Source organism: Oryzias melastigma, linkage group LG5 (genome assembly GCF_002922805.2).
Source record: "Oryzias melastigma strain HK-1 linkage group LG5, ASM292280v2, whole genome shotgun sequence".
Lineage (NCBI taxonomy): Eukaryota > Metazoa > Chordata > Actinopteri > Beloniformes > Adrianichthyidae > Oryzias > Oryzias melastigma.
The window spans coordinates 9586614-9600290 of NC_050516.1; the positions used below are offsets into that span (position 1 = coordinate 9586614).

The following is a 13677-nucleotide window of genomic DNA, read 5'->3' on the forward strand; positions in this document are numbered from 1 at the left end:
GAGAAACGGAGGCCCCGAGGAGTGATGTAAACAAGCCCCGACCAGGCACACCCACTGGTGGAGTTAAGGAGAGGACTAGTTCTCGAGAGCAAGGACCAGAACCCGCACCACAGAGACCTGGACACCCCCAGGCTCAAATGTAGTTTGATCCCCTGCTAGATCTTAAATCTCGGGGATCCCACTCCCGGTGTGGAGAGGAGACCGCCGGGGCCAGGAGACCGCACCCAAGAGACAAGACCACCAGGCTGAGGGACCCCGCCCCCCCACCAGGGATGGGGTAGGGGACAGAAGGTCGAAGGTCCCACCTTCCGTGCGTGATGCGTGCGTGTTTGTTTGTTAGAGTGTGTATTTCTGGTGTTAGAGGTGTGTATACTAAAGGGTGCAGTTAACAGGGCATCTCCTGATTGCATCCCCCCACCAGCGGCCCTACATGTCTATGGTGCGGTTAAAATTGGCGGGAAGGGGACTGAGAGGACATCAACTGTTTGCCAGCAGTGATGTCCAAGTACCCCCCACCAAGGGTCCTACATCTCTAAGGAGCACATAAAACCAAGGGTAGGGGCAAATCCATTCAGCGACCACAGAAGGGGGCCACTGGTAGGTAGTCCACCCCCCCGCAGTGCACTGCAATAAAACCACCCTCCCCTTCACCCTATTGCATGTTTATATGAGGAAGGGGTTATGTTGGGGTCAGTTAGGAGACTCACCCCTCGATGTTGGACCCCTGCCTCCCGCGTTGGGTCCAAGTTCCACCAGCCCAGGGGTCCCACCCCCCGAGAGCCAACCCACCAGGTGCTGCACCCCCACCCCCCGCAATTAGGGAGGGGCCAAGAAGGAGCCAGTCCCAGGGACAAATCCGAGCCCCCGCCCCCAAGCACCTCTCCTGTGGGAGCACTGGTCAGGCACCGACGGGACCTAGGCGGCAGGACCAGCCGCGGCCCCCACCGATGTCTCAGTGGAGAACTCAACAAGCCAGACCCCCCATTGATATACTTTTAAAAAGGAAAGTTTTTACGATGTGTGCTCGTTTTCAGGGCATCCTGTCAGAAGGGGGTGGGGGATAGCGGGGGTTATTGGAGCGCAGAGGTTAAAGCATGTCTGCGCTCCTTCATGCTTGCTGTCTTACAGCTAACTACCGCGGTCAGTGAGCAGCAGCCCCTGAGAGAAGCTTCGTCCTTCTTCACCCACTCTGATGAAACTGTCAGTTTGCCTTTCTGCCTCAATAATCAAAAAGGAAAATTTGTATTGACATTTCTGGCATTTTTTGACAGTGCACTGGAGCTGCTGCACTTTAAAAACAAATCCTAGACTGCTGCTATTTCAGACTTCAGAATGAGGCATGAAAGACTCCTTCCTTTGTGGAGTAATTCTGCAGGAAACAGGGTGTGATTTCTGCAAAGCACTTGGTTTTAATGGCATTTTACTGCAATCATTTATGTTACTACTATAATTATGACTCACCCAAAAAAGACAGAATGGTTTGTAATTTGTTTGTTTCTATTGTTTTTGAGAGACATGATTGATAGCATTTTTCATGACATTGAGTCTGATGTTCTGGATGTCTCTGAATCACAGATTGTTGGTATTTTTCCTGAAGTCCTTCTTCTGTTTGGCATCAGCACACGTGTAGGATTGTGGACATAAAGAAGTGAAAGCATGAGGCGTGAGCAGCTCTCTCGTGATAAAGGTCATTTCCAGTTACTCTTTGATCCCCATGAGAAGAGGCAGTCCATTTGGTTTGCACTGACGTCATGTGGATGTTGGATTTTGTCCAGCAGATCACAGGACATCTCTGTGAAATCTGACTTCATTTTTTGTTGGACGACTTGACCAAATACCTTTGTTTTACAGAGTTTCAGGACCTTAAGGACAAACCACAACATAAATCACACCAACTGTCTTTCTGTAAGTCGCCGTGACATGAGAGGGCCAAAAACAGCAACCGAGGCTTCTGTGAAACACCCATGTCCTTTGCTCAGCCTGATATTTGTGGACAACAGCCTGCTTGGTGTCCTTTAGTGCAGTGGTTTGGACAGACTCCAGGGTCTGCGCTTCATGAATCTTCTGCTGACTTCTCTGTTTGCTCACCTCAAGATTCACCTGTGGTGAATCGGCCCCCGGCTGAATTGAGTTTGAGACCCTTGGTCTACAGCACCGTCAGAAATAGGAAGATTTCTTTGCTGGCCTAAGCGTCTCATGACGTAAAGGGCAGTAAGTAAAGTACGTAAGTCCCATTCTGCTCCCTGCAAGCATGAAATACCTATGAATTCTGTATATGTCCCCTATAAATGAAAACTACAAAATTTCATATGTGGAACATGCGCAAAATGTCCATAGTATCAGTGTGATGGTCTTCAAGTTAAGGTTGCAATTGTTCACAGCTGTCCTGTGTTGTATAAATGATCTACAGCATATTTTATCCTTTGGTTTTCAGTTTGTGCTCAGTAAAATCTGCTTTGTTGCTTCCTTAGTGTTGTCATGTTGGAATTTATAAGCTAAATGTTTAAGTTACAGGGCTGGATGGGGGTTGGAGTGGCTAGCGCTTTTGCCTCACAGCAAGAGTTCAAGTCCCGGCTGGGGGGCCTGAAACAGAATCACCAACGGGGAAATGTTCTGTGTTGCGTTTCAGTGCATACCTGGGTTTTCTACGGGAACTCCAGGTTCCTCCCAGAATCCAAAAACACGCTTTATAGGTTCATAGGTTGCTCTAAATTTGTGTGCAATTGTGGCCGATGAGTGGCCAGGTTAGGCTCCAGCAGCCCCATAACCCCAAAAAGGTCAAAACTGGTTTAGAAAATGGATGGATGTTTAAGTTTCTGGTCTCCTGCAAATGTGGTCCCATCAGTTCCTGACAACATGACCATCTCTCAGCTGATCTGTTTTTGAAATCACATTCTTGTTAACATGACAGAAGATTCATTGGGTAAATACTGACAGACTGGGGGCTGTTTAAGATGGAAGCTTTTTGATTGGTAGAGGTTTTGACAATAGCTTTGGTAAAACAGATCCCACTACCCCTCTGTGTCAATTTGGAGTCCGGTGATGTAGAACTTTTGTACCACCTTTATCTGCTCATGAGAGGAAAAAACTGACACAGAGAATGTCAGAGTAGCTAATTTGATAGTTTTAAAAGTATTCGCATGGCTGACATGTCTTCATATTTACCTTAATCTTCTCAACAAGTGAGGTGAAGCTCAAAGACATCACAATTATTATTGCAGTATTTTAATTAAGCCATTCTATTATGTATATGGTTTATTGTTCATGCCTTTTTTTTTCTTTTTACAAGGAAACATACATTAAACATACTTGGGCTTGAACAACTGGAACAGAGTGAAGAAAACAATTCTCATATAATCTGTTCCTTTTTCCTAAACAAAAACAGAAACAAAAAAACAAGAAAACAAGAAGGCGACATTTTAACAGAAAAAAACAAATCTTCAAGACTTTATATTTCTGCCCCTCTGTTGGGTTTAAATAAAAGGTCACTTCTTAATAAAGTTAACAAAAAGACACGAACCAGTCAGGTTAATTTCAAAACACTTTTTGCTGCAAAAAGGAGAGACAGAGGAGTCAGCACATGTTTGCAGTATGTCTTCCTCCTCCGCTCTGACCTTCTTCGTTAGCATTAGACCTTTATTAGGTTAAGACACAAAGACAGGAACAACACCATATTTGGGAGAGCATGTAAAAAGCAGTTGTTTTCCATGATAAGAAAAAGGGGGAGAAACTCGGGGGAAGGTGATCAAATCTTAAGAAACAAAGACAGGAACAAGACCATATTTGGGAGAGCATCTAAGAAAGGGGGAGGCTATGGGGGAAGGTGAGCAACACGTGGAGGGGGTGAGTAAACAAAGAAGAAAACAGACTCAGGCCAACTGCACCCCCAAACCTTCTTTTCAACACCCTCCCTAATCCATCTTTGTCTATGGTTTACATTTATCATCCAGATAAATTTTCCTTCATGTATTTATCTAATATCCTATCCTTAAAGATTATTTTAAATGCAGCTATGCTAATAGTTTCTTTCAATATTGTGTCCAGTGAGTTCCATAGATTGACTCCATAAACTGATATGTGTGTCTGTCTCAGGGTTGTGCGTGCAAATGGGACTTTGAAACTGTTTTTCCTTCTGTTGCTATTATCTTCTGAAATAAATGAAAAAGCTGACTGAATGATGTTGGGGAGAGATTTTAATTTGGCTTTTAACATAAATAACAAAGTTTTCAAGTCAACTAAATCTAAAAACTTTAGCAGTCGTGATTCAGCAAACAGATTATTTGTGTGTTCTCTGCTGCCTTTTTTGTTGATTATTCTTATTGCTTTTTTCTGTAAGATAAAGACTTTGTATGAACTGAATATGTTTTCCCCAGATTTCAAGGCAGTAACTAAAATATGGTAAAATAAAAAAACAATATAGCATGCGTAAGCATTGACTGCTAAATAAATCTTTTACTCTGTAAAGAATTCCAATATTTTTGCTTATTTTCTTTTTCAAATGATTAATGTGAGATTTCTATTTTAACTTTTCATCCAAAATAACTCCAAGAAATTTTATTTCACTTACTTTGCAAATGTTAACTTGATCAATGTTTAATGTTAAATTTTCATCTGTTTGCCGATTACTAAAAATCATAATTAGACATAGACACATTCTATTTAGTTTAGAGTATGAATTTTTTAGTGCTGTTTGAAATAGCCAGAATGTTCCAGGAAGAGTTAATTTTAGGCGTGAGGACTTTGTCTGTAGAAAGCAGACATAATTATGGAAACGTCTTTTGAAGGGCGTTTCATTTGAATCTAAGGTGAGCCTGCTTCGTTTTCACATCTATAGGGTTAAACTGGATCACAAACTAAAACATTTCAGACTTTTCCATTTTCCTCACCTGTGGAATTCTGCAGAAGAAGAACTGGGGTGGTTCCTCCTGCACAGAGGACACTGTTGTGAGTGCGTGTCTGCGTCCTGATGTTTACAGAGAACCGCAGCTGTCTCCTCAGAGGGCTTTTCCTCATGTTGTTTTTCTCGACAGGAAATGCAATATTGCCAGTGCCTAAAGGCTGAGGGGCGTCTAATGCAATCACCATTGTCTTTTCTCGAAGGCATCCACCCACGGGTGCTAATCTGTTCATCTAATTCTGTCCTGGTTCATTCCTGTTGCCCCGGGTTCTCTCTCCTCTGTCCACCTTTAAAGTAGAAACATTTAAAGGTACAAATATTTGTTTTTGTCTTTTCTAGGCACGCGCATATGTGCATCTTCGGCGCCGGAACTTTCTTCCAGACCTGCTGTTCGGCCTGCCCGCGAGGCTGCAGCGTTCTCTCCTTCTTAGAACGAGCGTAACTAAATCGGTGGATAGTATACATACAAGCACATCTACTTATATTATAGTCCAGATCTTTTTCTTTAACCTGCTTCTGGATTTTTTTCAATATGTGCAGTACAAGCTAGGAAATTATCTGTCCAAAAATTGCTGTTCACAAACCACTCGTCAGCTTTTAAAAAAGTTAGTTGTCGTCTAATTTTGCCACTAGTCGATTACCGTTGATTTATTCTTCATCTCCTGTAAATTTCATGAGAATAAAACAATTAGCAGGTACGGTTGTAATTGATAGTGCTCCTCCACATGAGTGAAAAGGGCAATGAAATTGAGTTTCAATGAATTGAGACAGAGAAGAGAACGTAGCCGAGCTGTTGAGGTCTGAGGTTGTCATGAAAGCCGCATCAGGCGGCATCCTTCTCTGCCATCCCATGAAGCATCCCTGTTCTTTATCTAAAGCCACTCATAAGTCACTAGGTCAAACACTCAGAAAAACTTCCTCTCTGTCTGCATTCTGTTTAGTTAATTTATGGCCTGGGAACAGCCGAGCCGCCTCTCCGGGACAGAAGCATAACTTAGAGGCTTTCGGCTTCACCATATCGCTTCCTTCTGACATCACAGCATGGACCACCAGAGCAGGTGATAAACCGGGATGCAGGAGGACCACACTGACTGGTATGAAAAGTAGAGCGAGATGGGGCCGGCTTATTTTCCTGCACTCTGTGGGTGTCAGGTGTTATCAGTGGACAAAGCCCAGCAGAGCATGTAATGAAGGAAGGCTGAAGTCGGGGAGGCAGGAATAAAGTATGGAGCCACCGAAAAAAAGGAAAGGAAAAGGCTTTGAAGTTTCATAGTGAGAGGGGAAGAAAACAAATGAAATGGGGGGAAGGCCGAGGGACCCCCCCCTGCCCATGCATGAGATTGCAGCTCAGTGATAAGTGATAAGAAGGCGGACAGATGGAGAGATGGCTTCTTGTTTCTCTCAGGAGAAAAGTGCTAATAGATGTGGTTACGTTGGATTTAAATGTAGATTGGAGCAGAATGTGAACAGCTTCCCATGGAAATGATTGACAAAACAGAACCACAAATCAGTGAGGGAAAGTAGAAGGGAGTCGGCATGAGAGTAGAGAGAAGAGTTGTTCCCTGAGCCCTGTCCTTGGTGCTGAATCCCCGTCTGGCAAGCACCAGGAGTGAATTACGCCGTCTGTTTTCACCTCCTGGGCGAGAGCGTGCAGCAGCACTGGAATTGAGACAACAACAGGATGAGGCACAACCAGCAAACATTGCTGCGCAGCAGGAGGACGACATGCCGAGCACCGCTGAACGCTGAACACCAAAAAGCTGAAACTCAAAGTGAAGTTGAGACGAAAAGGAACGAGTCTGTAAAAATCAAGTCCAAGCGCGTCTGTCACCGCCAGGTATTTACACACCAGCCCCTAAAGGGTTTTTTGTGCTGATCCTAAAAGTTGTGTGGACTCAATCCTGTCACTGTGACTCCTATGAAAATAGATATCATCATCTTTTTGAAACTTCAACAGCACAACTTGCTGCTTCTCCTCTGTGTAACCAGGCTTGATTTTCAGGACAGGCTAAATCATGGACATCACTTTTTCTGGACAAACACAATTGCTGGACTGGTTCTTGTCTTTTGTGGTAATATGAAGTGATTACTAGAGTGGTAAAATCCAACTTCTTTTATCTGAGGCAGCTGGTGAAGGTGAAACCATTTTATCCAAACATCATTTTGAGACAGTAATCCATGCTTTTATCACATCTCGACTGGATTACTGTAACACTCTTTATTTTGGAGTTAGCCAGTCATCCCTCTCACGTCTCCAGCTGGTCCAGAACGCTGCGGCTCGGGTTCTGGTTAGAGCGCATAAGAGGGATCACATCACCCCCATCTTGGCTACCCTTCACTGGCTGCCCGTGAATTTCAGAATTAATTTCAAGATTATTTGATTTGTTTTTAAATCTTTAAACAACTGTGCACCGCCGTACCTTTGAGCTTCTCTGTCCCTACACCCCGACCCGGAGCCTCAGGTCAGCTGATCAGCTTCTCCTGGAGGTACCGAGGTCTAAGTGGGAACTCAGGGGGGAACGAGCGTTTTCAATCTGTGCACCGAAGCTGTGGAACGCTTTACCACTGAGCATTCGACAGGCGTCCGAACTGACCATCTTTAAAACACTTCTTAAAATCCATTTTTATTCCCAGATATTTGACACGGGATTTAATGTGTGGCACCTTGTTTAACCGAAAAGGTTTTAGCATAAATGCCTAAAAAGTTTTAGACATTAAATCCCGGATATGTTTTTATCCGGCTACAGCGCAAACGCAGGGTGCACTTCTCTGTCTTTCACCGCTGCTCTTCCGGATGCAGGGGGCGAAGAAGGGGAAGAACTCCTCATGTGCTCCCACCCAGGCAGCAGAGCGGCCACGAGAAAACAGGTTCAAACTGTGTCTGCATCTTTGTAAAAAGTAGATGGAGACACAGCAGTGTGGCTCCAGAATGTTTGTTAAACTAATTTAGACGTCTTATGAGAAGAGAAATAAGTGAATAAAAATATTTCTTCACAATAACTAAAGCCAGAGCCCTCTGAGAGTTATCTGTGGTTCTGGATCACATACAGCAACACTGGAGCCTGTTTGATCCTGTGGCCCGACTGAAGACAAACCCGGTTTAGTTTGGTCACTGAGATCTTCGCGGTTTCACCCTCATGTTAGCATGACACATGTGAAGACATTCCTCACTTCCATGCAAACACACCTAGAGCTGGGTTGAAAAAAATCGATTATTCAATTTGATTCGATTTAAGCTTAATAGATCAATAATGGATATCACAAAATATATAAATCGATTTAGCACACAAAGCTAAAGTCTGATCACTTGATGCTAACGTTCAATAGAATTTCCCATTGGACAGCTAATGCTAACGCTCGGTTGACCAAAAAATTACATTGCTGACTAAATGAACATCTTTATTCACTCACAGGCAGTGGCAGTTCACTTTCGGCTTATCCCTTTCGGGGTCACCACAGCGTAACAGCACCCACTGTTTCCTCTGATATAGCGAGAGCAAAGCCTCCAGCTTACTTCCTCTCAGTCGTTCCCACAGGAATGCCACCAACACACAGGATATAGTGCAACTACCAAAATAAAAGTCTTTGCCCGGAACTTCCTCAGATCAACAATATAAAGATAGGAAAAGAAGATTTTGTTGAAATTAATGAAACAAAGATCACACGAGCTACACAGATAAACAACTGAGGGCAAAACAGAGTAAAACAGCCAGACAACAAAACACACTGACAAAGCCCTCCCCTAAACCACAATCCACCCAGACAAGCAAAGGGAACGATATTCCACAATTCCTTGTGCTGCCAGATCTGACAGCAGGACCAATGTGTTTGTGACCATCACTACAACATTAACTACAAATCCCATCATACAGTGCGTCAGCTGCCTTGCTGAACAGCAGTGTTACTAGAATAGCTGACTTCCTATTTAATATACCGTATTTTCACGACCATAGGGCGCACTGGGTTATAGGGTGCAGTTTCACTTACTGGTACTTTTTCTGTATTTAACAAATACATAAGGCGCTCTTGACCATAGGGCGCAAGCATGGTAAAACTAGGGCTGGTCACCAAAGTTTGATTCCAAGCAGAAACAGTTATTATTTACGCAGCTCTACCGAAACGAAAGCAGCTGCTGCAAATAGTGCAGCAGTTCATTGAAGTTCATTGGTCTTTGGACATGTCAATCATTTCTACTTTCTTCAGTACTGTGAAGTTTTAGCCAATCCCTTTACTTTTCCTGACATAGTGGGCGGGATCATATAAAGCAGCTATTGAGACGAGCGCTTGAAAGTCTGACTTCATTTCACAGCAGATCAGAGTTTGACAGGTGCTGCATCGCATCAGCCAATCAGGAACTCAGCTTTTGGCACGGGTTGTTTTCAGTGACCCGATCGGAAATAAAGAAGTAAAATAGGAATCCGTTACGACTGTCTTTGTCCTGTTGCAGCGCGGCGGTTCTGTCTGCAGACAGACAGACATCCTCCCTTCAGCGGCGTCTGCTCGCTCCACACGCCGGGGGAGAGACAGGTGCTGCAGTGGGGGGGTAACCTGTTGGCTCTCCTGAACTGTGATGTTTTGTTTATGTTTGTGGAGACAATCATAAAAAAAGTCCCTACTTTTCCTCCTCTTGGGTTAATGCGGGACAGTCTTTATCTCAGTAACCGAAACAGCTGAAGCGCCCCCTCACAAGTTGCCTCAATAACAACAAATTATCTGACATAAAATGCAAAATTCACTAACATAAATTTGAATTTGAACAAATGTGATTCCCCCCCCACACACATTTACAGCTTGTGGGGAGAAGCGAGGGAGCACGGACACGCCTTATGGGTCGTGAAAATACGGTATAACTTTGACAGGATACATTTTATGTGGAGCAAACATATGGGATATGTATACGTTAAAATGTTTATAAAAATGATGTAAAAGTCAAGAAATGTGAGTGTTTTTTCTTTTAATGTTTATTTTATTTCTAACTCGTATAATTTTGACAAAATATTTTTATAGAGAGTAAAATATTGAAAGTTTTTCTGGAATAATATGTTTGTTTTTATTCATAGTAATGTTAGACATTTAGGTTTTTAAAGTTTAAAGTGTAAGGAATTTTTTTTTTTTTTTTTATGTGTTCCATAAATGTTTAGCAGTTTGGATTTGGCCCCCTGTGCGACTGAGTTTGACACCCCTGTTGTAGAGTGTAAAGCGGACATTTTTTTAAAATGTTACTTCACAGTAGGAAGAAGGGTGTGCTTTCTAACAAATCTTTACTTTCACATTTGGCTTCTTCTTCTTCACCTGAAATGTATTTTATTCATTTAATGTTGTTCATTATGTGCATCACCATGCCACAACTCTGACATCTCAAGTTCCCACCTACAGAAGAACAGGTATAATGCTGGATGCAATCTTCTCATACTTTAAAGCAGGGGTATTCAAATCCAGCCCTGGAGGGCCGATGTCCTACATGTTTTCCAACCAACCTTCCATTGAAGCTCCTTATTGGCTAAACATACCTGATCCTGGAAATTAGCAGCAGATAAGGCAGGATTTCTGGAAAACCTACAGCAGAGAGGCCCAAATCCAGGCCTCGAGGGCCAGCTTCCTGTAGGTTTTCCAGAAATCCTGCCTTATCTGCTGCTAATTTCCAGGATCAGGTATGTTTAGCCAATAAGGAGCTTCAATGGAAAGTTGGTTGGAAAACATGTAGGACACTGGCCCTCGAGGCCTGGATTTGAATACCCCTGCTTTAAAGCCTCTTCTCCAGAAAAGCATCAAATTATCTGCTGAAATATTCAGGAGTGCACCTCCCGGACTGTGATTAGATGCATATAAAAAAACCCTTAGAACATGCACTTGGCTTTGTGCTGTTACAGTGTTTTGTGACAGGTTACCATGGTGAAAAGCCTCCAGTGAGGCATCGGGTGGGACATCAGACAGATGTGTGTCAATGTGGACAGACAACAGAGGCGCTAAAACAGACAACAGAGGCGCTAAAACAATTTAGTTGTGGGTTTTTCCTGCATAACTTACCAGTTACATTTTGTTGCCATTTTGACACTCATTGTGTGGAGGCTTTCTGACACCAGAATGATGGGCGCCCAACTGTACCAAGCAGACACAGAGGCAGTTCTGGAGAGCGATGGCATGCGGTAAAAAGGGACTGAATGTAGACGGTTGTCAAGGGAACTGTCTTTGTGTGAGCTCTCAACGTAGGACTGAGCTAAAGTTTGCATTTTACCAGTAGCTTGATGCTGACGTACAGAAGAGGATTAGGGCCACTGAAAAAAAAGAAAAAAAAGCCCATGAAAAATTCTGACTTTAATCTCAGAATTCTGACTTTTTTCTCAGAATTCTGACTTTACAGTCAAGGTTCTGACTTTAAAGTCAGAATTCTGACTTTTTTCTCAGAATTCTGATTAAAGTCAGAATTCTGACTTTAATCTCAGAATTGTGAGAAAAAAGTCAGAATTCCGAGAAAAAACTCAGAACTACGGAGGCCCGTGAGTAACATTCTGCAGCTAGCTCTAGCAGCACACCGGAGTCCTGCAAACCGGAGAGAAACAAACAAAATTGTCCTCTTTACGTTTCTTTTTCCGTGCTTTAAGATAACCAGATGAGGCTACTGTGTTCATAAAGGAGCAAAAGGTGAGTAAAAAAGATTTATTTTATTGGAATTTGTAAATAAAAGCGCTAAAGACTATGCTAGCATTTCGTAAATGCTATTTCAGACGTAACACGTCTTTAATAATGTACGTATGTTGTTAAGATATCAGGGTAAACATTTGTGACTGACAAACAGTCTCAGAGTTTTACGTTGTGCACAGAGAGTGTGTAGAAATGCAGTTTTGTTCGCACGAAACCCGTTTACGTTCATCTACCGATCGTCTCATTCTGGAGATTTAAAGACGTCTTATACTTCTGAAAATACTTCGGGGCATGTTATCCAAAAGATTGTCGTCTTATTTTTTTCTTAACTAAGCGTGACTTTGTAAACAGCCACCATTCTTTATTTAGATTCTTTATTTAGATTCTTTATTTGGTTCACACCAATATAAAGTTCAGGCTTCCTGTCACGTCACATGTGACGTGCAGAGGTTACAGGAGGACAGGGAGGAATAAAGATGGAATGAAGAGGATCAGGTCTGCGCCAAATAACTTATTTTTGAACATTTTGTTTGCAGAAAATTGCAAACTTGGAAGGAGTCAAAATAACATATTCAGTCGACTAAACAACCAAAGAGTATTGAGTATTTTACCAATACAGATATCTAAAAGACAAAGGGTTTTATATTGTATTTATTTAGATTTGAAAAACCGAAAATGTGTTGTTTTTTTTTTCCATGAAGTTCTAGCTGTGAGAATGGAAGAGTGCAGCGTTGACTTTGGATAATGCATTGTGTAATAATTATTTCCTTAAACCTAATTTTGGATTTTCAAAGAGCCACGACTACTTTCAAAACAGAAAATCTTGGAATCGTAGTAAGACCTTTGCCTTTTGCAACTATTCATGGTGGGATGAGATCCAGAGTTTTTCACACAGGTTGAACTACTCTAGAAGGAAGATAACAATCTATCAACAACGTATTTAATGAACAAACACAAGCTTTTTTGAGATAGAGACACCTTATGTACTAAAATTAGTTTGATTTGGTAGCGTCGTGGGGAGGATAAAAGATAATTTCCTGAAAAACAAATGTTGGAAGCTAAACAAAAATGATTTTTGCTTGGTTTTATGTTAAAAAAGTAATGTACTTAAAAGAAAAAAATCCTGACTGATACCCAAAAGTCTAAATGTGAACTCAGATCTCTGAAGAAACTGTCACATGTGACGTGACAGGAAATGTTTGTCAGCATGTAAACAAGCGACATGCATTAATGCCGAAGGTTTGCATACAGCAACATGAAAGCTCAATGTTGAGTCAAGTTCTCATTTATCCAGGTGACATCCTAAAATTGAGTCTTGGCATCTGGACTTCAAATCTTTCTTGAAGGAAGAAGTCCAGATGACAAGACTCAATTTCAGCATAAAGAAACAACCATTATTTTCCTATATTTCATTGTGACATTAAAAAACATTCCCGTTTTTTTTAACACTAATGAATTTGTATTTGTCTGCAGATTCACTGTGATGTCGTCTCTTTTGAAGATGATGCAGATGATCTCTGGGACAGACAACCACACAGACCCACATTTACACCAAGGGACAATTAGATTCATCTACAAGTTTTTGGACTGATGGAGGAAGCCGGAGAAAACCGATGCATCCATGGAGAAGAACATGCAAACTCCACACAGAAATGTCCCATCTGGGAATTGAACCAAAGCCCTGTTGCTATGAGGCAAGTGTGTATGTTGTGAGGTGAAACATTTTTCTCTTTTTGTGGTTGTATTTGCATGTTTTTTGTTTGGGTTTTGTGTTGTATGTTTCACCTCTGAGACTGAATCCCAGATTGGACACACCTGGTGCTCAATCACTGAAGTGACAGCCCTGCCTATAAAGCTGGAACTGGCAGTGAGGAGCGAGAAGAAGAGAAGGGGCAGCTGAGAGTGACTGGAGGAGGTGACGGCACCAACCCCCAGTGGTTCGCTGTGGCTGGAGGGGTTGCAGCAGAGTCCTCTGTAAGACAAGGGACTGCGACGTACACGCAGCGGCAGGGTGAGGAGCCCTACCAGTGTGTGAGTACTAGTGATGTGAAAATGAAGCTTTCTTGAAGCACTGAAGCCTTTGTCTAAATTGGTTCACTAAAGAGCAATGCTTCATGAGCTTCATTTGCTCTAGTAGG

The 13677-nt window shown here is 42.5% G+C and overlaps 1 protein-coding gene across 5 annotated transcripts in view; it reads right to left on the reverse strand.

Annotated features, from left to right (window-relative positions):
• dlgap4b (discs, large (Drosophila) homolog-associated protein 4b) overlaps positions 1 to 13677 on the reverse strand; it is a 707978-nt gene that overhangs the window by 352718 nt on the left and 341583 nt on the right. The gene's annotated exons all lie outside the window — the stretch shown is intronic.